Below are 24,303 nucleotides of genomic sequence, written 5' to 3'. Positions count from 1 at the left end.
CAAATGACCATGAAGGTGATCTGTCAGTGGAGAACAGAAAAAAAACTTTATTGATCCAAATACTATCCCAAGTACTTTGTGTACATTATCTTATTTAATTATCCAATAATTCTGGGAGGGAGTCATTATTATTTCTACTTTTACAACACTGTGAAAATTAAATAACCTGTTACTAAACAGACTAAACAGTTACTAAATAATGCTACAACCCAACATATTTTATTATAAAACCTACTTTTTGATTCCAAAGTTCAAATAGTGAATAATGAATGTAAACTCTCCAAATTGGTGTCAGAATTTCTCACTGATTCAATACCTATTATACCAGATGCATAATTAGAATCTACCCAAAACTGATGCGAGTTTACAGCCAGACTCTGAAATTGAGAGATGCCGTTCAGCTATTTGCATACAAATAGACTACAATTATTATGAAGGATGGTCCATTACAGAATTCAGTTTAGCTTGCATTTTAGCGAAAACCATAAAGTCAGCTAGGAAAGAGTTAGCTTTATCAATTACACTTTTTGTAAGCCCAGTTTTGTTTTTGAAGGTTTCGGAGTTGATGTGCTCAAGGGAAAAAAATTACCCATGGGCTAAAATTGAATAATCAACATTGTGGGTAATGAGACTAAAGTTTTTGAAAGTTTTGGTCTCTTTCAAAGGAAAGTGCCAGAAATCTCAACCATCATTAGATTTTGCCTCTGAGCTCAGTGTTAAATCAGTGCTTGACTGTCAACTTGTGGGACAAGCGTTATGTAGGATAATCTCCTTGGAGCATCAGAAGATTCCTGGATTCCAGACTCGCCACTCTGGCTCTTTCTCTGTCTTTGTTCTGTACTGACAAAGGTCTGTATAATCAAAGCTATGGTTGTCCCAGAATTCATGTATAGATGTGAGAGTTGGACCATAAAGAAGGCCTAAAAACTGATGCTTTTGAACTGTGGTGCTGGAGAAGACTCTTGAGAGTCGCTTGGACAGCAGGGAGATCCAACCAGTCCATCCTAAAGGAAATCAACCCTGAATGTTCATTGGAAGGACTGATGGTGAAGCCGAAGCTCCAATACTTTGGCCACCTGGTGCAAAGAGCCGACTCATTGGAAAAGACCCTGATACTGGGAAAGATTGAAAGCAGGAGGAGAAGCAGGCAACAGGATGAGATGGTTGGATGGCTTCACTGATTCAGTCAACATGAGTCTGAGCAAACTCTGGGGGATAGTGAATAGTGAAGGAGAGGGAAGCCTGGTGTGCTGCATCTATGGGGTTGCAAAGAGTCAGACACGACTGAGCAACTAAACAGCAGACAGTAATAGTCATGGAGGCCATTCTGCTGGGGTTACCATGAGAGATAAAGTATGGGATTTAGAGTTAGAAAATATGGGTCTGAAAGCTATATCATTACTTGTGTCTGTGGAAATATTTATTTTACCTCTCTCTGTTTTACAGCCTCCTCTGAAAAACGAGAATTATAATGGCATATTACCTCAAAGGGATGCTATAAGAATTAACTGAGATAAGAAGATGAAGTCCTCAGCATCGTTCATGGCATAAGGTAAATCACTCTGAATAAAGATTGTTAATAATTGTTAGAGAATTAACTTAGTGCGTGTAACCTAATAAATTCAGTAATGTATGTGGTCTAGTCAAAGAGTTGTGTGTCACATCCAAGGAAACTCAGTCCTAAACTAAAGGCACTTAAAAGCAATAGAAATCTCCTATTTGCATTTCTTGGAGAAGATCAAAGAGAATGTCATTACTAAGCCACCTTGACGCTTTGTAACATCACTTTTCCTTTTTTTCTCCCATTCGCTTACACCCTGTAGCTGCCTCAATCTCTCTTTTTTTTTTATAACCTCAACTCCAAAAGAGACTCTTCCTTGATAACTAGGCTTCAAAGTTTTTTGATCTCTCATCTCCTTACCCCTCTTTCTATCATTTTATTATGTAGGTCAACTTAGCTTCTCTCTCAGTAAGCAAAAAATCCTTTCTTAGTAGAATTGAGAAGGAGTGGGAACTGAACAGGCATAGCAGGATTATTTTTAAGGGGCTGGAGGTGGAGTGGGGGTGGCTGTGAGCACTCATGGACAGAGAGGTTTACTTACACCCACAGTTATAATCTCTGGAGCAAGGAAAGTTCTGGCTTCTAAGCTGTTTACCCTATACCTGAAGCCCTACTTTGTGAAGAATGTCATTCCACTTAACTGTGTATGCTGCTACTGCTGCTGCTAAGTCGCTTCAGTGGTATCCAACTCTGTGCGACCCCATAGATGGCAGCCCATCAGGCTCCACCGTCCCTGGGATTCTCCAGGCAAGAACACTGGAGCGGGTTGCCATTTCCTTCTCTAATGCATGGAAGTGAAAAGTGAAAGTGAAATCCATGGGATTTTCCAGGCAAGAGTACTGGAGTGGGGTGCTATTACCTTCTCCATAACTGTGTATAGAGGGAGTAATCCATAAGAAAATCCTGTGCTATGACAGCTGCTTTTAGATATTTTTTTGAATATCTAAAAGTAGCTGTCATAGCATCCTTGAGTTTGGCCAGTTCATATGGAATGACCATGCACTGAAACAGGATTTTCTTATGGATAACTGTGTATAGAGGATAACTGCCTAATCTGTAGTTCATGGCATCTGAGAAGGAATTTTTTGGGGGGTGGGATTCTGTGGTCTAGTGCTTTCTCTGATTCTGTCTCTTCTTTCCTTGGCTTTAGTAGCGTAGTTCTTGTCCTCACCCCAGTGCCTGTGTAATTCCTATGAAATGGCTGGTGTGATTTCAGACTTCACTGGTCTCTTCCTGCCAATCTAGAGGTCAGAGGAAGTATGAGTCCAGGAGAGCAATATTATGGGATGGGCCATATAATGGCCACATGTCTGGACCTTAGGAGCTCTGGGCTCTTGTCCAGGTTCTGGTGCTAATTCTGTAAACCCCATCTCATGTCTGAGTCTCCATTTCCTTATCTTTAAATGAAGTACAACATAGCTTCTTTCTAATGTTCCCATGGTTTTTTCAACTCATGATACTCAGGGACTAAATCCCCCTCTGGTAAGAAGTGAAATGACTTGTGGAAATTGTTAATAAGCTGAAGCAGCATTTGGAATCTCAGTATTATGCTGTTCAACTAATTTTCATTATGGGTTTCCCTGGTGGCTCAGTGGTGAAGAATCTGCCTGATGGTACAGGAGACACAGGTTTGATCCCTGGGTTGGTAAGATTGCTAGAGAAGGACGTGGCAACCCACTTCAGTATTCCTGCCTGGGAAATTTCATGGCCAGAGGAGCCTGGTGGGCTATAGTCCATGGGATTCCTAAAGTGTCAGACACAACTTAGCAACTAAACAACAATATTCATTCTGCACCTACTATATGCCACATACTCTTTTAAGGCATAGAAGATGTAGCAGCTGACAGGGCAGATAAGGTGCCTGCCCTCACAGAGATTACATTCTGGGGTCTACAGAACCTCTTGACAGGTCAACAAATAGACAAGCTCATCTCATATTGTGAAAAAGATAAAATAGGATGTTAAGGTTGAAACTGATCCTGGAAGTCTAAAACAGCCTGTCTGAGGAAGTCCATTTGAGCTGATTTTCTATTTAGGATAGGGACCAACTCTAAGAGGACACAGGAGAGAGTGAAAAATAAGGGCGAAGGCTTTGGGTTTGTTTAAGGAGCAGAAGGAAACCTGCTGTGTCTAGAACATGATGGTAAGGAGGGACCAAGATGCTCGAAAAAGTAGGCAACACGCAGATCATCATCAGAAGAGTTAATACTTAATTTCATGTGTACGGGGCTAGTGCATTTCTTGAAGGACACCACAGGGAATCCCATTGCTAACCACCTCAGCACTTGTAACTGCCCAAGATGGTGGTAAATTCAGGTGAGGGGCTAGAACTGGCATGACTGTGGCCTGGGCCAGATGGCAGCAGGAGAAGTAGAGAGAAGAGGATGCGTTCTGAAAACATCACAGTGGAGCCAGTGTGACTTACATTGGAGTCAGTATGAGGTACGGGGAGTACAGAAGGCAAACTTGAAATCTAGAACTACTTTTTGCTTTTTCTCTCTGAGCATTTGAGAATGGATGTATCATGGGAGAGGAATAGGGGTTATTAAAAATAATGGAAAAAATAACAGTGGCTATTATTTATTAGACATTTAGTACATGAGATCTGTGTCTGCCTTATGTCTCCAGCTCTATAAATTTGTTGAATTCATTGTATGTCAGGCATGATTTTAAGAACCTTGCCTACATTATTTTATTTGATTCTTAGTCAGTATTGGTTTACACAGTGACTCAAGAAGATGAAGTAACATAGCAAATAAACTACAAAACTAGGATTTAAACCCAAGTCAGTCTAATTCTGGAATCTGGTTTCTTAATATCTATACATTTATTTCCTAGCATATCAGAGCATATAAAGGGAACTGCTAGCTAGTTCTGGGGAGCTGAGCGGCCTCCCAAGAGGCATCCCCAGGTAATATCAGCAGAGAGACACACCTACAAGAAATGACTTCAATAAAAATTGAAGAAACATGGAAGTCGATTTGAGGATCTGAACGAAACAAAGCTTCCATACTATGTATCCTCCTAACACCACCATAGCAAGACTCTAATGCTCTTTCCAAAATCTGGTTTGGAATTCCCCAGTGTTATAGGTACACAGTGAAGCCTGAACTATCTGTAAGATAAATAATGACAAGTCTAGTCCATGGATACTTACTGGCTTTTTTTATCTGACAGAAAAAACTTTTTCCATATAAAAAGGTGGCTGAACATGTTAGTATCATTTAATGATATCAAACAAGGAGAATATATTTTTGTTATATGTCATGGTTACCAAGAGCTAGGCGCACGGGGTAATGTGTTCTGATTTTCTGTAATTGTGTAGCCAGTCATATTCTCAGAGATCAAAAGAGCCTTTAAGAGAGAAACTTGTAAGCTGATTTCAGGAACAGGAATCAATGTGAAGTTACATGTTTAGCACATTAACTCAATGCTAGGAAGATGTACTCTTTTCCTTTCTTTAAGATGTATGGAATAATGACAAAAACTGATGAAGATGTGAAAATTAAGCCAAGTTCTATAGGGATAGGTTGGATATATTGCCAGTTTCTCATTGTTTAACCATCGTTCCTTGACTGCCCTTCAAGGACTAATGAAAATTGGTGAATCTACCTCTCTTACATCTTTGCCAACTCCTCCTTCTTCTGATCTGCCTTTATTTCTGGAATGTTTTTCTGCTCTACTCAACTAATAAATTGCAGTGCTATATGATTTCATGTTAATGCTTGGCTGTGAGCTCTTTGAGGGTTTTCGTATCTTATTTATCTTCATCCACCTTAAACTTATGTACTCCGTTACATAACTGGAAACCCAGATACAGGACAGAAACCTGAGTTAATGTGGTAGTACTGCCCTGGTTCCCTATAGTTCTTTTGACCCTTGGTTTTCCTGTCATTAAGCTGGTGGCAAGATGTGGGCGGCAGTTATGAACTTCACATCCATATATGGCCATAATCAAAACAAAAGGTATTCCTGGTGGCTCAGCGGAAAAGAATCACCTGCAATGCAGGAGTTGCAGGAGACACAGTTTCAATCCCTGGGTCAGGAAGATCCCCTGGAGGGGGGCATGCAGCCCAGCCTACTCCAATATTCTTGCCTGGAGAATCCCATGAACAGAGGAACCTGGTGAGCTACAGTCCAGAGGGTCCCAAAGAGTAGGACACGACTGAAGCAGCTTAGCACACAGACAAGCCTTCCTGTGATGGTTTCTTCAGACCAAGGAAGAACTTTCCCAGAAGCCTCCAAACAACCTTCTTAGTCTCAGTGGCCAATGAGGAATAAGTTGCAGTCAAGATGAATGAGTTTACCGTGACTGTTTTAGATGAATTAGCTCCTGTAACTGTATGGAGGTGATGGAATTCTAGTTGAGCTATTTCAAATCCTGAAAGATGATGCTGTGAAAGTGCTGCACTCCATAAGCCAGCAAATTTGGAAAACTCAGCAGTGGCCACAGGACTGGAAAAGGTCAGTTTTCATTCCAATCCCAAAGAAAGGCAATGCCAAAGAATGCCCAAACTACTGCACAATTGCACTCATCTCACACGCTAGTAAAGTAATGCTCAAAACTCTCCAAGCCAGGCTTCAGCAATATGTGAACTGTGAACTTCCAGATGTTCAAGCTGGTTTTAGAAAAGGCAGAGGAACCAGAGACCAAATTGCCAACATCTGCTGGATCATGGAAAAAGCAAGAGAGCTCCAGAAAAACATCTATTTCTGCTTTCTTGACCATGCCAAAGCCTTTGAGTGTATGGATCACAATCAACTGCGGAAAATTCTGAAAGAGATGGGAATACCAGACCACCTGACCTGCCTCTTGAGAAATTTGTATGCAGGTCAGGAAACAACAGTTAGAACTGGACATGGAACAACAGACTGGTTCCAAATAGGAAAAGGAGTACATCAAGGCTGTATATTGTCACCCTGTTTATTTAATGCAGAGTATTTAATGCTTATTTATATGCAGAGTACATCATAAGAAACGCTGGACTGGAAGAAGCACAAGCTGGAATCAAGATTGCGGGGAGAAATATCAATAACCTCAGATATGCAGATGACACCACCCTTATGGCAGAAAGTGAAGAGGAACTAAAAAGCCTCTTGATGAAGGTAAAAGAGGAGAGTGAAAAAGTTGGCTTAAAACTCAACGTTCAGAAAACGAAGATCATGGCATCTGGTCCCATCACTTCATGGGAAATAGATGGGGAAACAGTTATTTTTTGGGCTCCAAAATCACTGCAGATGGTGACTGCAGCCATGAAATTAAAAGACGCTTATTCCTTGGAAGGAAAGTTATGACCAACCTAGATAGCATATTCAAAGCAGAGACATTACTTTGCCAACAAAGGTCCGTCTAGTCAAGGCTATGGGTTTTCCTGTGGTCATGTATGGATGTGAGAGTTGGACTGTGAAGAAGGCTGAGCGCTGAAGGATTGATGCTTTTGAACTGTGGTATTGGAGAAGACTCTTGAGAGTCCCTTGGACTGCAAGGAGATCCAACCAGTCCATTCTGAAGGAGATCAGCCCTGGGATATCTTTGGAAGGACTGATGCTGAGGCTGAAACTCCAATACTTTGGCCACCTCATGAGAAGAGTTGACCCATTGGAAAAGACTCTGATGCTGGGAGGGATTGGGGGCAGGAGGAGAAGGGGACGACAGAGGATGAGATGGCTGGATGGCATCACTGACTCGATGGACATGAGTCTGAGCGAACTCCGGGAGTTGGTGATGGACAGGGAGGCCTGGCGTGCTGCGATTCATGGGGTCGCAAAGAGTCGGACATAACTGAGCAACTGAACTGAACTGACTGAACTGAACCGACTGAACTGAACCGTATGGCTATTATCCCATACAGGACTGTAAGAAAGAAAGATCACAATGTTCTCCACCCAGGTAAAGCCTACTATAGAACTTGAGGCTTAAATAATGCTCAGTGAGTGTTTTTTTGAGTAAATAAGTGAATTACGATGACCCACTGCCTAATAAGCCCTTTTCAGAACTTCTGTATTTATAATCAACACCATTTACTTGGCTTGGCAGTTAATTTTATATTTTGTATTGTTCTTTGATAGTGTCATATGTGTTAGTCTTGTCTTAAGAATTGGTATTAACTATCTAAAGGCAGGATCCATAGCAAATAAATGTTAGTTGATTGAATGAATCTTGCTTTCTTGGTATGTTGTCAAGTGTGAGACCAAGAGTGGACATGTAAGACATGTAATGGTTTATTTGTGAGCTTTACTCTGCAGTGAGGAGCAAGACACATGTTTCTCTGATAGGAAACCAGGTAAAAAGGAGAAAAGTTCCTGTTATATTTAATTTAACTAAAGCTGTATGGAACTCAACTTAAATTTAAGCTCAAGTCAACAAGAAATTAATCACTGGGATAAAAATGTCATATGTTATGTGTGTGTTAGTCACTCAATTATGTCTGACTTTTCGTGACCACATGGACTATAACTACTAGGCTCCTCTGTCGATGGAATTCTCCAGGCAAGAATACTAGAGTGGGTTGCCATTCCTTTCTCCACGGGATCTTTTCAACCCAGGGATTGAACCCAGGTCTCCTGTATTGCAGGCAAATTCTTTACCATCTGAGCCACCAGGGAAGCCCTTAGACATGCCTCACTCTGCATTAGGTACAGAGTGTCTATTTAAGAGCAGTGTATGCCCTCTTCACTGTCTGCTCGAGTGAGCCTGGCCTGGCTCATCAGATGTAAAGAACCTGGGAGTGGAACAGCATTGAGAGGATGAACTGCCCCAGGCTGACTAAAGTATCCACATGGCCGTAGCAGTGGCCGAAAAAGTGCCTCACAGCTGTTGACACTTATTGAGCAGTGCTACAGTGTCAGGCATTGCTTATTTGTTTTGCATATAAACCATTTTGTCTTCTCAGCAATTCTAGGAGGTAGGTGCCATTATGAGCACCATTTAAGGTTTAGAGAATTAGAATGGCCTGCCCAGGGTCATACTGTTAGTAAATGTTAGTGTGAGGATTTGAATTCAGGAAGCCTGTCTTCAAAATCTATGCTGTTTCCCACTGCTAAAGACGGTCTTGAGTTCAAAGCTAAATGCACAGAGCAAGGAGAGGTGAAAAACCAGGTTTAGAAGGTTAAAACAAGGGGACTTCCCTGGTGGTCCAGTGGTTAAGAATCTGCCTTGCAATGCAGGGGACTCAGGTTCGATCCCTGGTCGGGGAGCTGAGGGGCAACTAAGCCCAAGCACCACTGCTACTGATCCTACATCAAAGATCCCAACACATCCAAGTAAATAAATAAATATTTTTTAAAAAGAAAATTAAAACCAGGAAAATTATCAATAGCTCAGGAAGGAAGATTGAGATGAGTAACAGCAAATTGTTCAGGACTCAGTACAAAAAAAATAATGCAAAACATTGAACGAAGGTGGTCTTTTATTTGAAGCCAAGCATAAGATATGTTGAAAGAAGGTGTCTTAATAGCTTAAATTTATTATATAGAGCTTGATGGCCTTTGCTCTCTTACAAATTTTGATCTAGCTAAGAAGATATGGACATCATATATATGAAATGGGGCTTCCCTGGTAGCTCAGACAGTAAAGAATCTGCCTGCATTGCAGGAGACCTGGTTTCAATCCCTGGGTCAGGAAGATCCCCTGGAGAAGAGTATGGCAACCCACTCTGGCATTCTTGCCTAGACAATTCCATGGACAGAGGAGCCTGGCAGGCTACAGTCTGTGGGTTCTCAAAGAGCTGGACACAACCAAGTGACTAACACTTTCACTTTCATATATGAAATACTAATAAATTATGTAGGAAAGTAGATACTCAAGGGCGACTGAATGGCATATGGACTATAAAGAGATTGTATGAGAGGTTTTTCTATGTTGTCATCACTCTGTATTTTATATGGATTGGATTCCCAGGCAAAAACTGCGCATTGTCTTCCCTAGAGTCAGATGTTCCAAGTGCCAGGGACTATTTCTCTGCAGTCTATGGATAGAATCCGCCTGTAATGCAGGAGACCCCAGTTTGATTCTTGGGTCAGGAAGATCCCCTGGAGAAGGGATAGGCTACCCACTCCAGTATTCTTGGGCTTCCCTTGTGGCTCAGCTGGTAAAGACTCTGCCCATAATATTGAAGACCTGGGTTCGATCCCTGAGTTGGAAAGATCCCCTGGAAAAGGGAAAGGCTACCTACTCCAGTATTCTGGCCTGGAGAATTCCATGGGCTGTATAGTCCGTGGGGTTGCAAAGAGTCAGACACCACTGAGTGACTTTCACTTTCACTTATGGAAATATCTTTATGAGTGGCACTTAGATAAGGCAGGAACACAGCAGCTCTGGCTTGCCTGGCTGAAGCATGCCCAATGGTGCTGTATCATGGAAACCTTCTCAGCCTGTTTGCAGTGTTGTCTGACCCTACTTGTTGAATGTCATTCTTGTGGGCCTTCTGTGAGAAGGGTTATTTCCTTTACTGTGTTTGGCTGAGACAGGAGTACCGTGGGTGGCTTCAGCATTAAGTTTGGAGCAGAGGAAGTATTGCAACGCATGCCAAGAATTGAATTTTATTCTTAAAAGCTACTTTTCACAGAATTGAATATCTTGACCCTCCCTGGTTACAGCAGACCCATCACACATGGGAATTGGTGGAAGGTGGGTGACTTAAGCATCCTTTAGTGGCAAGTACATTTTCTTTATAGGACTAATCTCAAGAGATAACACTTCCTTTTGGGGACCCTTATCTCTCAAATCCTTTTCTATGGCTCCCTCAACCCCCTGTTCTCATTTCTAGCACTGTTTTAGCATCCTGACAAGCTTTGTGACTGAGGTAGTTTGCTTTGCTTTGTGAAAGAGCAGATGTATTTTGTGATTTCACACTTAAGTGTCCTGTCCTCTGTGTGGCCACTGGGATGAAACAGTTCAAATGTAAATCTGGTAAGTGGGGTTGATGGAGAAAATCAAGACCACCAAAAGCTTAACCCTGTGGCCTTCGGAAAAGCTTTCACTTAACTTCCCCTTCAAATGGTTCTAGATGATACAGGATGAGAGCATCCTTGGAAGATGTGGTGAGGCAAATGATGAGGCATGTAAGACACTCAAGATGTCTGCAGGTACAAAGCCTCGAAGCATCAGTGGCACCATTACCCTCCTATCCACTGGTCCTCGGGCTTTATTTCTTAGTTGCAACAATGCCTGGATTTTTAGGAGATGAGTATGGAGTCAGCATTCTTGCCTGGGAAATTCCATGGCCATAGGAGCCTGGTGGGTTATAGTCCATGGGGTTGCAAAGAGTTGACACGACATAGCGACTAACAACAACAAGAAACACTCATGACTTAGAGGACAGTGGGTAGAAATTCCAGGTCTCAAGAGTGCAAAGGCAAAGCTGACCCACTGAGCGTGAGAGAAGGCATATGTGTTTTCTCAGCTGTAGCAGGGGAATCCTGATGTAGCTCCGTGAAGGCTACAGGCAGGATCAATGTGCTACTGTGGTTGCAGCGTTAGGGAAGTGTGTCATAGTGTTTTGGCTTGTGGGTGGTCTACCTTCCCCTTCCTCAGCTTTGGCTCCTAGACCTGGAGGCCTCTCTCTCCAACAAGACTGCGGACTGCCAAGCTGCCTGCTGCGAAGGACTTTGGAAGCCTTACAAAGCATGGTCTCTGTCAGATACCCGCCAGGGCAAGTTTTGCTCAGGATTGCTATCAAGTAGGCTGTATCTTCCTTTGAAATGTGCTTTAAGAACTGATGTACTTGATTTTTTAAATTCTATTTATCTGTTTGTGGCTGTACTGGGTCTTTGGTGCTGTGCACAGGCTTTCTCTAGTTGCGGGGGGTAGGGGCTACTCTCTAGCTGCAGTGCTTCTCCTTGTTGCAGTGGCTTGCATGTCCTAGAGGCTGTTGCATCTTCAGGGAGGTGCAACTTCTTGTTGCAGTGGCTTCAACTGCAGAGTATGGGTTCTAGGATACGAGGGCTTTAGTAATTGTGGCACGTGGGCTCAGTAGTTGTGGCTCCCGGGCTCTAGAGTGTGGGTTCAGTAGTTGAGTCACATGGGCTTAGTTGGCCCTCAGTATGTGAGATCTTCTCAGACCAGGGATCAAATTGGTGTCTCCAACATTGCAAGGCAAATTCTTAACCATCTTACCACCAGGGAAACTCGATATATTTGCTTTTTGACTTTGCTTAACATTGGGTATTAACTCAATGCTCAGTCTTGTTGGCTGTTAGTCAGTGCTCTTTGGAGAGAGGTCCTCACAGTAAGGCTTTAAACATCTGTCCTTTAAACATCTGTCCTTACTCAGGTGCTTGAAATGTGAGGGGTGTGAGGAGCAGGGAGAGGCACATTTGTCTCTTCCTTTGAAGGTTTAAATGTTTCAGAACTTTCAAGTGATTTCAAGGATACTTTAAATCCATGTAAATAAGATGTCAGAAAAGGTAGAGCCTAAGAGAACAATACGTTCTGGGTCCAAAATTCATAATTATCAACTAAAGACAAAAGGATGCATATAGATTTGATGATTATTTATGAATGTGTGCACTTATTTATTGGTATCCACCCTCCAGCAAGGAAGACATGAGAAAAGAAAGTGAACCTGTGAAGATCCCAGAATTCATCGACAGAAAGGTCCTGTTCTCTCTTCCCAAGACTGGAGCCACAGAAGACACCAGGTGTGAGGGATGACTCACACGTTGAGTCAAGGTTGAGGTGGATGGGACTGGACATATAGAAAAGCTAGAAACTATAGAGCAAATGTGCCGTGGATCAAAAGCAGGTAGCAGGTCTCAGGATAGGTGTAACTTCAGAGCCGTCTGGCTTCTAGGAATGTTCACAGCCTCTCTCCTACTCCAAGTTCCAAATTTTACCCTCAAGGAGAAATATTGGTAAAGGATTAAGGTCAAGATCATTTACTGTGCCTCAATGCTAGAGGTTGGAACATCTTTCCTAACAAAGAGGATGATCCCTGGGTCCCCTGTGGCAGGAGTTTCTCTGGAGTCCTCTGGCATCTCCTGGAATCTTCTTTCCTCTCTTTCTTTCTCAAGACATATGCAGAAGGAAGGCCTGAATTACAGGTTCAGGAATTGCCCTGCTCTAGGAATGTCCTGGAGTTGATGACTAGATCAGCTGACAAGGACAAATGCTAACTCTCTGGCTTGGCTTGGCCTTGACGTGATTTTCCGTGGATCTGCTTTCCCTCTTCATGGCTATGGGCCCAGGAGAAGAAGAGGAGGGAATTGCCTTTATCCTAGACAGGCTTTCACATTGTCCAGCTTTGCTCTGGGAACTACAGATGGAGATTGATGTTGGAGTGAAATTCTCATGGACTAAAATGTCTGTGTTACACTTTTATTCTCTGTACTTCTTGAGTTCCTTGTAGAGGGCATTTGTAGGAGGGCAGGATTCAAGGATTTGGGATTCTGTATCTTGGCCAAATACAATTTTCTCAATGTCTTCCTGTCATGTCATGATTTATGGCCCACAGAAACTGAAGAGGCAGAACAAAGAGTTTGGACACAAGGCAGGATGCCAGCAACTAGGAGAACCGTAGAAATTAAGAAAAATTGGTCATTCATTCTCAGTCATTCAAAAAATATATATGTTGATGCTGTACAAAATGGAATTGCAGATTTACCTAAAATGGGATCCCTTTTGTTGAAGGGTTCACTATTTAGCAGGGTAAGTGTACTTACAAATGAATATTTATCATCAGTGGGAGAAGTGCCATATTGAAGAGGAGTATTGTAGTAAGTTACAACCACTGGGCAGAACTCCAAACTCTCCCTCCTAAAACCCTGCCCCATTCTCCACTCCTTCCTGTCTTTCTATCTTTGTAGTTATAATTTTTAATATCTGTAAATATATAACACATCTCCATGAATGTAAAAATTCAGCTGCTCAAAGCTTTCTCAAAGCCAATGTGGGGGTGGTAGATGGTAAAGACCAGCCCAACCCTGGGCTCCATTTTCCTTTAGTCTCTTCTGGGACTTCTTTTTTTCTTTCAGCGGCACTGGTTATACACACAACCAAATGATAGGTGTGGTTCTAAGGGGAAAAGGAGAAAGGACACAATAAGGGACTTTAATGCCAGCACATTCTTGACATGTCACGTGACCTAGGCTCCTCACCAAGAGTGAGTACTGGCATATGGGGAAGAGGCCTCAACCAGTAAGAACATTGCCTTCTCCTGGCCTCATCACCTGTGAACATCAGGGAGGATGCCTGTGACAGGATAGAGGGCTGGGCGTCTCCTCACTGGGGACTCCAGCTCTCCAATGGAGGGGAAGTGGGTGGGTTGTGATTGGAGTTGACCAGGGATGAGAATCCTGTAAAATATGATGTGTTGAAGAGAATAGGTTCCTTTTCCTTTCCCTCCCAGAAGAGAGAAGTTGTCCGTTGCTTTGCATCTACATCTCAAAAATAATAAAAGTATACTTGGGAGGTTGGGAAGATAATGTCTAAAGACTGTGGAAAGATTAATAGGATCCCTTTATCCCTGCTGGCAGCAACAACAATAAAGAAACAACCTACCAAAAAACAAGGCCCAGTCTACCAGTGTAAAGTTTCATGAGCCACAGAGAGCCACTGTACAACATTGTATCTATAGTCAACAGTAATGTTTGTGTAGTTAAACTTGGGTTTAGAGGGTAGCTCATGTTAAATGCTCTTACCATAATAAAATAAAATTTAAAATAAATAAATGAGACTTCCCTGGCGGTCCAGTGGTTAAGAATCCGTGCTTCTATTGCAGGGGGCATGGGTTCGATCCCTGGTCCAGGAGCTAAGCTCCCACATGCTGTGTGGAATGGATAAAAAATAAATAGATAAAAATAAATCTTTTAAAATGCATAAAGACAAAGGGAAAAAAGGGAAATGCAAGGCATAGGCTGTGAAGTTGTGTCAACAATGCCTTCCTGGTGTGAAGGAAGCATGTCCTGGGTGGAAGAGGTTTCAGCAGTAGAGGACTGGTTGGAAGCCTAATTCTACCACTTACTGGCTGGAACATCTTAGGCAAGTGACTCAACTTCTCCAAGACTGTTTTCTCATATGTTGCGTACTGTTATTTCTATTCTCAAAGAGCTGTTACGTGGACAAAATGATATTCTATATGTGTGTGCATGCGTGCTCAGTCGCTCCAGTCATGTCCGACTTATTGTGACCCTATTGGCTGTAGCCTGCCAGGGTCCTCTGTCCATGGGATTCTCTAGGCAAGAATACTGGAGTGGGTTGCCATTCCCTCCTCCAGGGGATCTTTCTGACCCAGGGATTGAAGCTGAATCTCCTGCATTGCAAGTAGGAGATTTACTGCTGAGCCACCTGTGAAGCCCAATATGCTAAATACCTATACACACACACACACACACACACACACACACACACACACACACATATATATATATATATATATATATACAGCCCTGGCACAGTCCCTGGCATTTAGAAAGAGCTCAATAAATGATGCTTTTGCTGTTGTGATTAAAAAGTACCCTTTTTGGGGATAGCACTGCCTGAGCCAGCCTTCTCAGACTCTCATTGGAGAGGAAGAGGCAGGCTATCTTCCTCTTGATGGTTCAGAAAAGTGGATATTGGACTGGAAAAGCAGAGTTCACATCTTTGCTGGGTTCTAGGTTCAAACTCCTGTTTTGGTTTTCTAAAGCTGCATAACAAAATACCCCAAAACAGTGATTTAAAATGACATTTATTGATTTATTCATTATTCTGCAATTTGGACAGGATTTAGCAGGATCAGCTCATCTCTGCTCTGTGTCACATTGGCTGCCATGGCTCATCTGGAGAGGTTCAAGTGAGGCTAGAGGATTTTCTTCCAAGATGGTTCACTAGTGAGTTGATGTTGGCTGTTGGTGGGAGCTTGACTGGGACTCTCGGTGAGGACCTCCATTCTCCTCATGTGGTTAATTTGGTCTTCTCACAGCATGGTGACTGGGTTTTGAGAAGGTGTATCCCCAAAGCACACATTCCAAGGGGACAAACCTCTCCTTTCACCAATCTTGCTAATATCGCATTGGCCAAAGCCAATTGCATGACCAAGGCTAGGAAGTTGAAGAGGTGGAAGAAGGAGGGAATGACACCAGTCGTGGATGACATCATTCATGGTTCATTGGTGGCCACCAAAGTAAGGTTCACTAAAAGCAAAAACAGTGAGATGTAAGAATTTACAACCAAAATTCTGAATTCAGAGCAGATTGTCTATCCACTAGCTTCTATTCTTCATTGTAACTGATTCTTATGAATTATTCTTTGGATTGATGCACTCACAATCTTCAAATACCCCTGGAAGATGCCAAGCAGGCTTTGCTAATGTGATACTTCCCTCACCCTTCATTTTCCAAAATATAAATATTTTAGATGAATGTACAAGGAGTCCAGGGCTGGGTGGATCAATGAGTTAGGTCTAATATGTGCAGTTTCGTGAGTCTGAATTGAACCATCTAAAAACATCCTCAGATCTGCTCACCTCCCCGCTGTTCACCCTGGATGAACAAGTTTTTAAAAAAAAAATTTTTTTATTGACAAGGAATGAATTCTCTGAAACCAACAGAAGAACCATTGTATTTTACCAATAGGTGTGCATTACCTGAATAAATGGATAAAAGACTTTATTTGCAAGAGGGAAAAAATCCATTTAGTGATTGAAACAACTTTCTGTTTTATAGCTAGTAGTATTAATTAGCCTCCCCTTCCTCTCCTCTCTTAAAAAGAGCATGTTTTAATTGTTACCTTTTTTCATATCCTTTTTTTTTATGTCTGCAGTTTCCAAATTGATACTTGGCCTACTAGTAAGATCTTAAAAATAGGTTTGCATTACTTTTGAGAAAGACAGTTTTCAATTAATTAAAAATAATTTCATTTCAAAACTTAGAAACCTACTGTGAATTCTGAACCTAATACTTATGTTCTTTAATTGCATGAAGGAGGAATGCAGAAGTAAATTTGGTTGAATGTGTAATTGGCATGCTCGTAGTAAGATTACTGTTTCACCCTCTTATGCTTCCCAGGGAATATACAGAAGTCTCAACTTCCACCAAAAGCTTTTGAATTCTTTGGCATCAAGTGGTTTAGGAGTGAAAATGTGCAGAAAGCAAGTGGGGTACCCACGGGTGGGCTGAAGGAAGAGAAAGATGAAGCAGCCTTCCCTTGGGGTTCTCCCCAGATTTCTTTGTATAGAGGAAGTACGGCAAATGTTCCATGTTTCTGATTTCTCCTAGAGCTAGAAACCTGAAAACAGCTGTAACATTCCCACACAATCAAAACTGTGTTGCTTTCACCTTTTTCCCTCCAACTGAACCTCCTTCTTTGTCATAGATCTGCCTCAATACACAGTACTCTAAAGAATGGTATTATTGATTAAGCCCTTATATTACCGGAAGGGGAACCCATTCCAGGGCTTGAGAACAGACTCTTGTCCAACACACTGAAATGAATTGTTCAAGGAGACACACATGGTGACACAGCAAGAGATTTTATTGGGAAGGTGGAGAGCACCAGGGCAAGGGAAGCCAGGAGAACGGAGCTGCCATGTGGCTCTCAGTCTTGGGTTTTATAGCCACATGGTTAGCTTTCCAAGTTGTCTCTGGCCAATCATCTTGCTTGTGCCCATATTTTGTCCCATTCAAGGCTCTTCCTGGTGGCACACACATCTCTTTGTCAGATGATTTCTAGCACAAGAATTTCTGAGAAGTTGGTGTGTGTATGCTAAGTCGCTTCAGTCATGTCTGACTCTTTGTGACCCCATGGACTGTAGCCTGCCAGGCTCCTCTGTCCATGGGATTCTCCTGGCAAGAATTACTGGAGGGGGTTACCATTTCCTTCTCCAGGGGATCTTACTGACCCAGGGATCTAACCCATGTCCCTTACAGCTTCTGCATTGGCAGACAAGTTCTTTACCACTGTGCCACCTGGGAAGCCCTAGGACAATATTATGGGTTGATGTCTCCTCCCTTCTTTTGACCCCTCCCAGATTCTCCTGGCTGGTGGTAGTTTATCAGTTCTGCGTTCCCTGTTTGGGTCCTCTTGTTGTGAGACAATGCATGCAAGTGGCGATTATCCTGCCTGGCCAGGGTGGGTGGTTTCAGTCAATGGTTCCCTAACACTTATGGGAACTTGGACTGGATAATGCTACATACATTTATTATCTCTCAACTCTAAGAAGTAGATGTCATTATTTTTCTCTTACAGATGTGGAAATCAAGACATAGAAAGGTTAAGTGATTTGTCCAAAGTCACACAGCTTGGTTCTGAGCTTAATTCTAAAGTCCTTTTTTTCAACCATTACTTTATTGCCTTTCATTTCAGTAAGGAGAAAGTTACCAAAACACCCAAGTTTCCTTTTCCCTGTGTAGGTAACTTCTCCTAGGAGAGACGTGCTTTGCAGGCAGGACAGTACTTTTGAGAGCATAGTTTGGGATCAGCAGATGCCAGACGTGTCTTTGGTTGTCTGTGTGACCGTGGGCAACTATTTCATTTCTCTGAGCTTCAGTGGTCTTGTGTTCAAAGTAAGAACCAGAGAGGAGCACACTGGACTGGTTAAGACTGTCACCTACTTGAAAAATGAAATGAAGTAATCGTACATGCTACTACATGGATGAACCTTGAAAATATGATACCAAGTGAAAGGAGCCAGTCAAAAAAGACTGTCTATTATATAATGCCCAGAAGGGGAAAATCTATAGAGACAAAAAGTAGATTAGTGATTGCCTAGAGCTGAGAAGAAAGGGGGAAATTGGGAGGTGACAGCTAAATGATATAGGACTTCTTTCTGGAGTAGAGAAGATGTTCTAACATTTGTTATAGTTGTGTATCTCTATGAATATCCCATTAGCCACTGATGCACACTTTAAATGGTGAATTGTGTGGTATGTGAATTGTTTGTTGTTCAGTTTCTGAGTCGTGTCTGACTCTTTGTGACCCCATGGACTGCAGCATGCAGACTTCCCTGTCCTTCACTGTCTCCCAGAGTTTGTTCAAGTGCATGTCCATTGAGTCGGTGATGCTATCTAACTATCTCATCCTCTGTCACCCTCTTCACCTTTTGCCTTCAATCTTTCTCAGCATTGGGTCTTTTCCAATGAGTTGGCTCCTGGCATCAGGTGACCAACGTATTGGAGCTTCAGCATCAGTCCTTCCAATGAATGTTCAGTGTTGATCTCCTTTAGGATTGACTGGTTAGATATCCTTGCTGTCCAAGGGAGTCTCGAGTGTTCAGCAATACAGTTCAAAAGCATCAATTCTTTGGTGCTCAGCCTTCTTTATAGTCCAGTTCTCACATCTGTACATGACTACTGGAAAAACCCCATTAATGGGGCCTCTATACCTCAGCATCTTCACTTGTAAGATTGGGATCAGAGTACTTACTCCATGAAGTTGTTGAGAGGATTGAATACTCTAAAGTACACAAAAGCATGGAACAGTGTCTGGCACCCATAAATTCTTTTGTTTTTAATTGGCATGTTTTTAAAATTGGGGTTTAGCTGCTTTTGCTACAATACTGGAAAAGATCAGTTTTCATTGTAATCCCAAAGAAAGGCAATGCCAAAGAATGTTCAAAGTACCGCACAATTGCACTCATTTCACACGCTAGCAAAGTAATGCTCAAAATTCTCCAAGCTGGGCTTTAACAGTACATGAACGGAGAACTTCTAGATGTTCAAGCTGGATTTAGAAAAGGCAGAGGAACCAGAGATCACATTGCCAACATTCGTTGGGTCATGGAAAAAGCAAGAGAATTCCAGAAAAACATCTACTTCTGCTTCATTGACTATACTAAAGCCTTTGACTATATGGATCACAACAAACTGCAGAAATTTTTTTAAAGAGATGGGAATACCAGACTACCTTACCTGCTTCCTGAGAAATCTGTATGCAGGTCAAAAAGTAACAATTAGAACCAGACATGGAAAAATGGACTGGTTCCAAATTGGGAAAGGAGTACGTCAAGGCTGTATATTGTCACCTGGCTTATTTAACTTATATGCAGAGTTCATCATGCGAAATGCCAGGCTGGATGAAGCACAAGCTGGAATCAAAATTGCTGGGAGAAATGTCAATAACCTCAGATATGCAGATGACACCCCTATGGCAGAAAGTGAAGAGGGACTCAAAAGCCTCTTGATGAAAGTGAAAGAAGAGAGTGAAAAAGCTGGATTAAAACTCAACATTCAAAAAACAAAGATCATGGCATCTGGTTCCATCACTTCTTGGCAAATAGATGGGGAAACAGTGGAAACAGTGAGAGACTTTATTTTCTTGGGCCCCAAAATCACTGCAGATGGTGACTGCAACCATGAAATTAAAAGACGCTTGCCCCTTGGAAGAAAAGCTATGACCAACCTAGACAGAATGTTAAAAAGCAGAGACATTACTTTGCTGACAAAGGTCCGTCTAGACAAACTATGGTGTTTCCAGTAGTCGTGTATGTGCTCAGTCACTTCAGTTGTGTCTGACTCTTTGCGACCCTGTGGCCTGTTGCCCACTGGGTTCCTCTGTCCATGGGATTCTCCAGGCAAGAATACTGAAGTGGGTTGCCATTTCCTTCTCCAATGGATGTGAGAGTTGGACCATAAAGAAGGCTGAACAGTGAAGAATTGATTCTTTTTAAATGTGGTTTTGGAGAAGGGTCCCATGGACTGTGAGGAGATCAAATCAGTAAATTCTAAAGGAAATCAATCCTGATTATTCATTGGAAGGACTGATCCTGAAGCTGAAGCTCCAATACTTTGGCCACCTGATGCTGGGAAAGATTGAAGGTAAATGGAGAACAGGGTGACAGAGGATGAGATGGTTGGATGGCATCACCGACTCAGTGGGCATGAGTTTGAGTAAGCTCCAGGAGATGGCGAAGGACAGGGAAGCCTGGTGTGCTGCAATCCATGAGGTCTCAAAGAGTTGGACAGGACTGAGTGACTGAACAACAGAATAGTTGCTTTGAATTCTCAGATGGCTCAGTGGTAAAGAATCTGCCTGCAGGTTTGATCCCTGGGTCAGGAAGGTCCCCTGTAGGAGGAAATGGCAACCCACTCCAGTGTTCCTGACTAAGCATGCATGCTGCAATAGTTGTTTTACAGTGTATTGGTTTCTGCTATACAATGAAGTGAATCAGCTATATGTGTACATATATATGGAGAAGGAAATGGCAACCCACTCCAGTATTGTTGCCTGGAGAATCCCATGGAAGAGGAGCCTGGTGGGCTACAGTCCATGGGGTCACAGAAGAGTTAGACACGACTTAGTGAATGAACAATACAAATATCTCCTCCCTCTTGGACCTCCCTCCCACTCCCCTACACCATCCATTTAGGTTACCACAGAGCACCAAGATGAACCCCCTGTGCTATAATACTTCAGGTTCCCAAAAGATATCTGTCTTACACATGGTAGTGTGTGTATGCAATAAATGTCATATTTCTAGTATCGGTATTAATTTAGTACAACATCTGACTATGTCAACAAAGGTCTGTCTAGTCAAGGCTATGGTTTTTCCAGTGGTCATGTATGGATGTGAGAGTTGGACTATAAGGAAAGCTGAGCGCTGAAGAACTGATGCTTTTGAACTGTGGTGTTGGAGAAGACTCTTGAGAGTCCCTTGGACTGCAAGGAGATCCAACCAGTCCATCCTAAAGGAGATCAGTCCTGGGTGTTCATTGGTAGGACTGATGTTGAAGCTGAAACTCCAATACTTTGGCCACCTGATGTGAAGAACTGACTCATTTGAAAAAACCCTGATGCTGGGAAAGATTGAGGGCAGGAGGAGAAGGGGATGACAGAGGATGAGATGGTTGGGTGGCATCACCAACTCAATGGACATGGGTTTGGGTAGACTCTGGGAGATGGTAATGGATAGGGAGGCCTGGCATTCTGTGGTTCATGGGGTCACAAAGAGTCAGACATGACTGAGCGACTGAACTGAACTTACCTATGAGAAATGTTTTGTGAGTGGCAGCTATTGGTAATAGAAACTAGGACATCACTGTTTAAGGGAATTATCTGAATTTGAGAAATCCTGTGATGGGACTGCTTTTGGAAATCAAACACAATGGACTTAAAGAGTGCTCTGCTCATCCTGCTGAGAAGCCCTGAGTTTTGGGTTCTAGTATTACTCTCTTGATGCTGTGCCCTTGATCACACGGATAGACATTCAGAGGTGTTTGGCATCACCCACCATCATCAGGAAAGTCCCAGGGGTGACTTCATCCTGTCAGCCCCTGAAACTTTGTGCCCGTGGGCCCTCTCAGTCCCAGGCTGGACGGGGGAGTCCTCTCACTGCCCGTGAAGCTCTCTCAGGAAAGAGATGCTGGGACTTACCTGGTGGTCTAGTTGTTAAGACTCCATGATTCCAATGTAGGAGATGTGGGTTCAATCCCTGGCTGGAGAACTAAAATTCCACATGCCACATAATGTGACCAAAAAATAAGACTATTTAAAAAAAATAAAAAGGAAAAAGATGCTAAAACCCTCCTCCCAGCTTCTCAATATTTGAATTCCTCAGCGCTGACTCGCATGCACTTGCAATCTGTTCCTTTTTCTGGCTTAGCTTCAGGAAAACTTTGAAGCCAACATTTTGCCCAAGAATGATAATCGACTTCATTCAGGCTACAAGTAACACTTACCCCTTCTGTTTCCTTCAGATGAACTCTGATCTGTTTTCTTCTTAAATGGTTAGCATTGTTTCTCAGATCCTGTCAAGAGTAGACGGTGATAAAAACCCTAACTTAATGCAAACATAAACATTTTGGCATCTCAGCCTTGTAATATGTGGAAGTCAAAATGATGTAAGGGGAATTATTTTTTAATTCCTCAACATGAAGGTCATTCAGAACCTACATAGATGATTCAAAGCCAAAGAAAGTTTAAGGAGGAGGACAAAGATGAGGACCCAGCTTCTTCACTGTGTTCATGAAACTTTTGGGAGATTTGAACATCCTTAGCTACTTGAGAGCAGACTGGAAGCCCATGCCTTTGGCGAGGCTCATCACTCACCTTGTTATTTACTGGGGAGGGAAGTTGAGTGCTGTATGAATGACTGACAGAGCTGGGCCTTTTATTGGGCTACATTTAAAAAAAAAAAATGGGTTGAGTTCCTCTGAAATCCTTCGTTCCTCACATGGCCGCTATGAATCATCACTGGAGCTAGATCCATTATGGAATGCCAAGAGCCTGATACAGGCTGATGCATTGCCTTGGCCAAGAAATCTGGGGAAGCAGCATTGTGATAAAGTTGCTTCTTATTTGACTGCCTTTCTTTTAAAATAGAAACTTCTGTTACTCACAGGAAGGTGCCAGAGGCTGTTTTCATCCCCTTTTTCTGTGCAAAAATGCTTGATTTTTAAGCAACCTATTTTTATCATCCTTTCCCACCATTCCCAGACTTCATAATGCTGTTTTAAGGACACAGGAGTATGGCTCCTGGACTTGAACCCCGTTGTTGTGCTGTGAGGCTGAGGGCAGAGGAATGGACTGTGTGGTTTGCTTGGTTTCTGTCCTATTTGGAAACTGGAGAAGAAGCCACATTCACAGTGCAGGTTAGAGTAGCTGAATGTGAAACGATCGCTGGGACCATTTCCCTTGAAACGGCTTTCATTTCAAACACTTGTACTGAGTACGTGCTAAGGACCAGGTGCTGTACTGGGGGCTTGGGTGTTTAAACATTTAATGTGGTCTCTGTGGTCCAACGAGGAGCTAATGGTGATGTTGTAAAGGACACAGGCATGTAACTAATAGGTGTAAGTTATGTTTGGGGTGCAGAGGAAAGGGTGTAGTCAGTTCTACCTATGGGGTGTCAGGGAAGTCGTCATACTGGAAGTGATACTTTGGAGCTTTAAAGACGAGTAAGTGTTCCTCTTGGACTGCAAGGAGATCCAACCAATCCATTCTGAAGGAGATCAGCCCTGGGATTTCTTTGGAAGGAATGATGCTAAAGCTGAAACTCCAGTACTTTGGCCACCTCATGCGAAGAGTTGACTCATTGGAAAAGACTCTGATGCTGGGAGGGATTGGGGGCAGGAGGAGAAGGGGACGACAGAGGATGAGATGGCTGGATGGCATTACTGACTCAATGGCCATGAGTCTCAGTGAACTCCGGGAGTTGGTGATGGACAGGGAGGCCTGGCGTGCTGCGATTCATGGGGTCACAAAGAGTCGGACACGACTGAGCGACTGAACTGAACTGAAGTGTTCCTCTCATGGATGGGCTTGGAGGGCATTTTTATTCCAATGATTCATCCCAATATGATATCAGGGAATTTTTTTTTTAATGCAACAAGGATTCTCCACAGTAAACCACAGGGACCATGCTTGATGTATCACTGGATTCCTGACATATTAGATAGAAATCAAAGAGGGACACTAGGGTTTGTATATGGCAACAAGATGGGACTGTGGCATTCTTAACGTTTGGGACGGGATAATTTCTTTTCTGTAAGGGGCTGTCCTATGCATTGTAGGATTTTTCACAGAAACCTTGCGTCTGCCCACTATATACCAATCGTACCCCACCTCCATCAGTCATGAGAACTCAAAAATGTCTTTGACATTGCCAAATGTCCCCTAAGGAGCAAAATTACCCTCGACTGAGAAACTCTGGGCTGGAGAGACATTTAGAACAATTCTGGAGCTGAAGAATGGCAGGGTGGTTGGCAGAACTTTAGAAATACTAGACACATGGAGCCTACATGGGTTGGCTTGGGAGAACTGTTTATTAGTATATAAATAACTCCTTGGAGCTGCTCATCTGGGGATCTGCTTATCACATGAAGAGAAA

The 24,303-nt window shown here is 42.7% G+C and overlaps 2 long non-coding RNA genes across 9 annotated transcripts in view; one reads left to right on the top strand and one right to left on the bottom strand.

The window, feature by feature from the left end:
• LOC147359268 (uncharacterized) overlaps positions 1-24,303 on the top strand; it is a 159,569-nt gene that overhangs the window by 18,304 nt on the left and 116,962 nt on the right. For 5 of the 8 annotated variants that reach the window (XR_015140659.1, XR_015140654.1, XR_015140656.1 and 2 more), the window contains exons 2-3: positions 1,447-1,552; positions 12,098-12,202. This is a non-coding gene — a long non-coding RNA (uncharacterized LOC147359268). Of the gene's footprint in view, positions 1-1,446; positions 1,553-12,097; positions 12,203-13,014; positions 14,285-15,263; positions 15,371-24,303 lie in introns of those variants that run through there. The other 3 variants (XR_015140660.1, XR_015140658.1, XR_015140655.1) reach the window with 3 other exon arrangements.
• On the bottom strand, positions 15,215-23,067 carry LOC147359269 (uncharacterized). The gene is made up of 2 exons (XR_015140661.1): positions 22,154-23,067; positions 15,215-15,673 (listed from the first exon to the last, which is right to left on the bottom strand). It is a non-coding gene; the product is annotated as an uncharacterized LOC147359269 (long non-coding RNA).

Source organism: Bos grunniens, chromosome 14 (assembly GCF_055505025.1).
Source record: "Bos grunniens cultivar Pamir isolate PY7600 chromosome 14, Bosgru_T2T1.0, whole genome shotgun sequence".
NCBI classification, from domain to species: Eukaryota; Metazoa; Chordata; class Mammalia; order Artiodactyla; family Bovidae; genus Bos; species Bos grunniens.
Note: the sequence above shows the minus strand (reverse complement) of the source record. Positions and strands in the feature narration are given on the sequence as shown.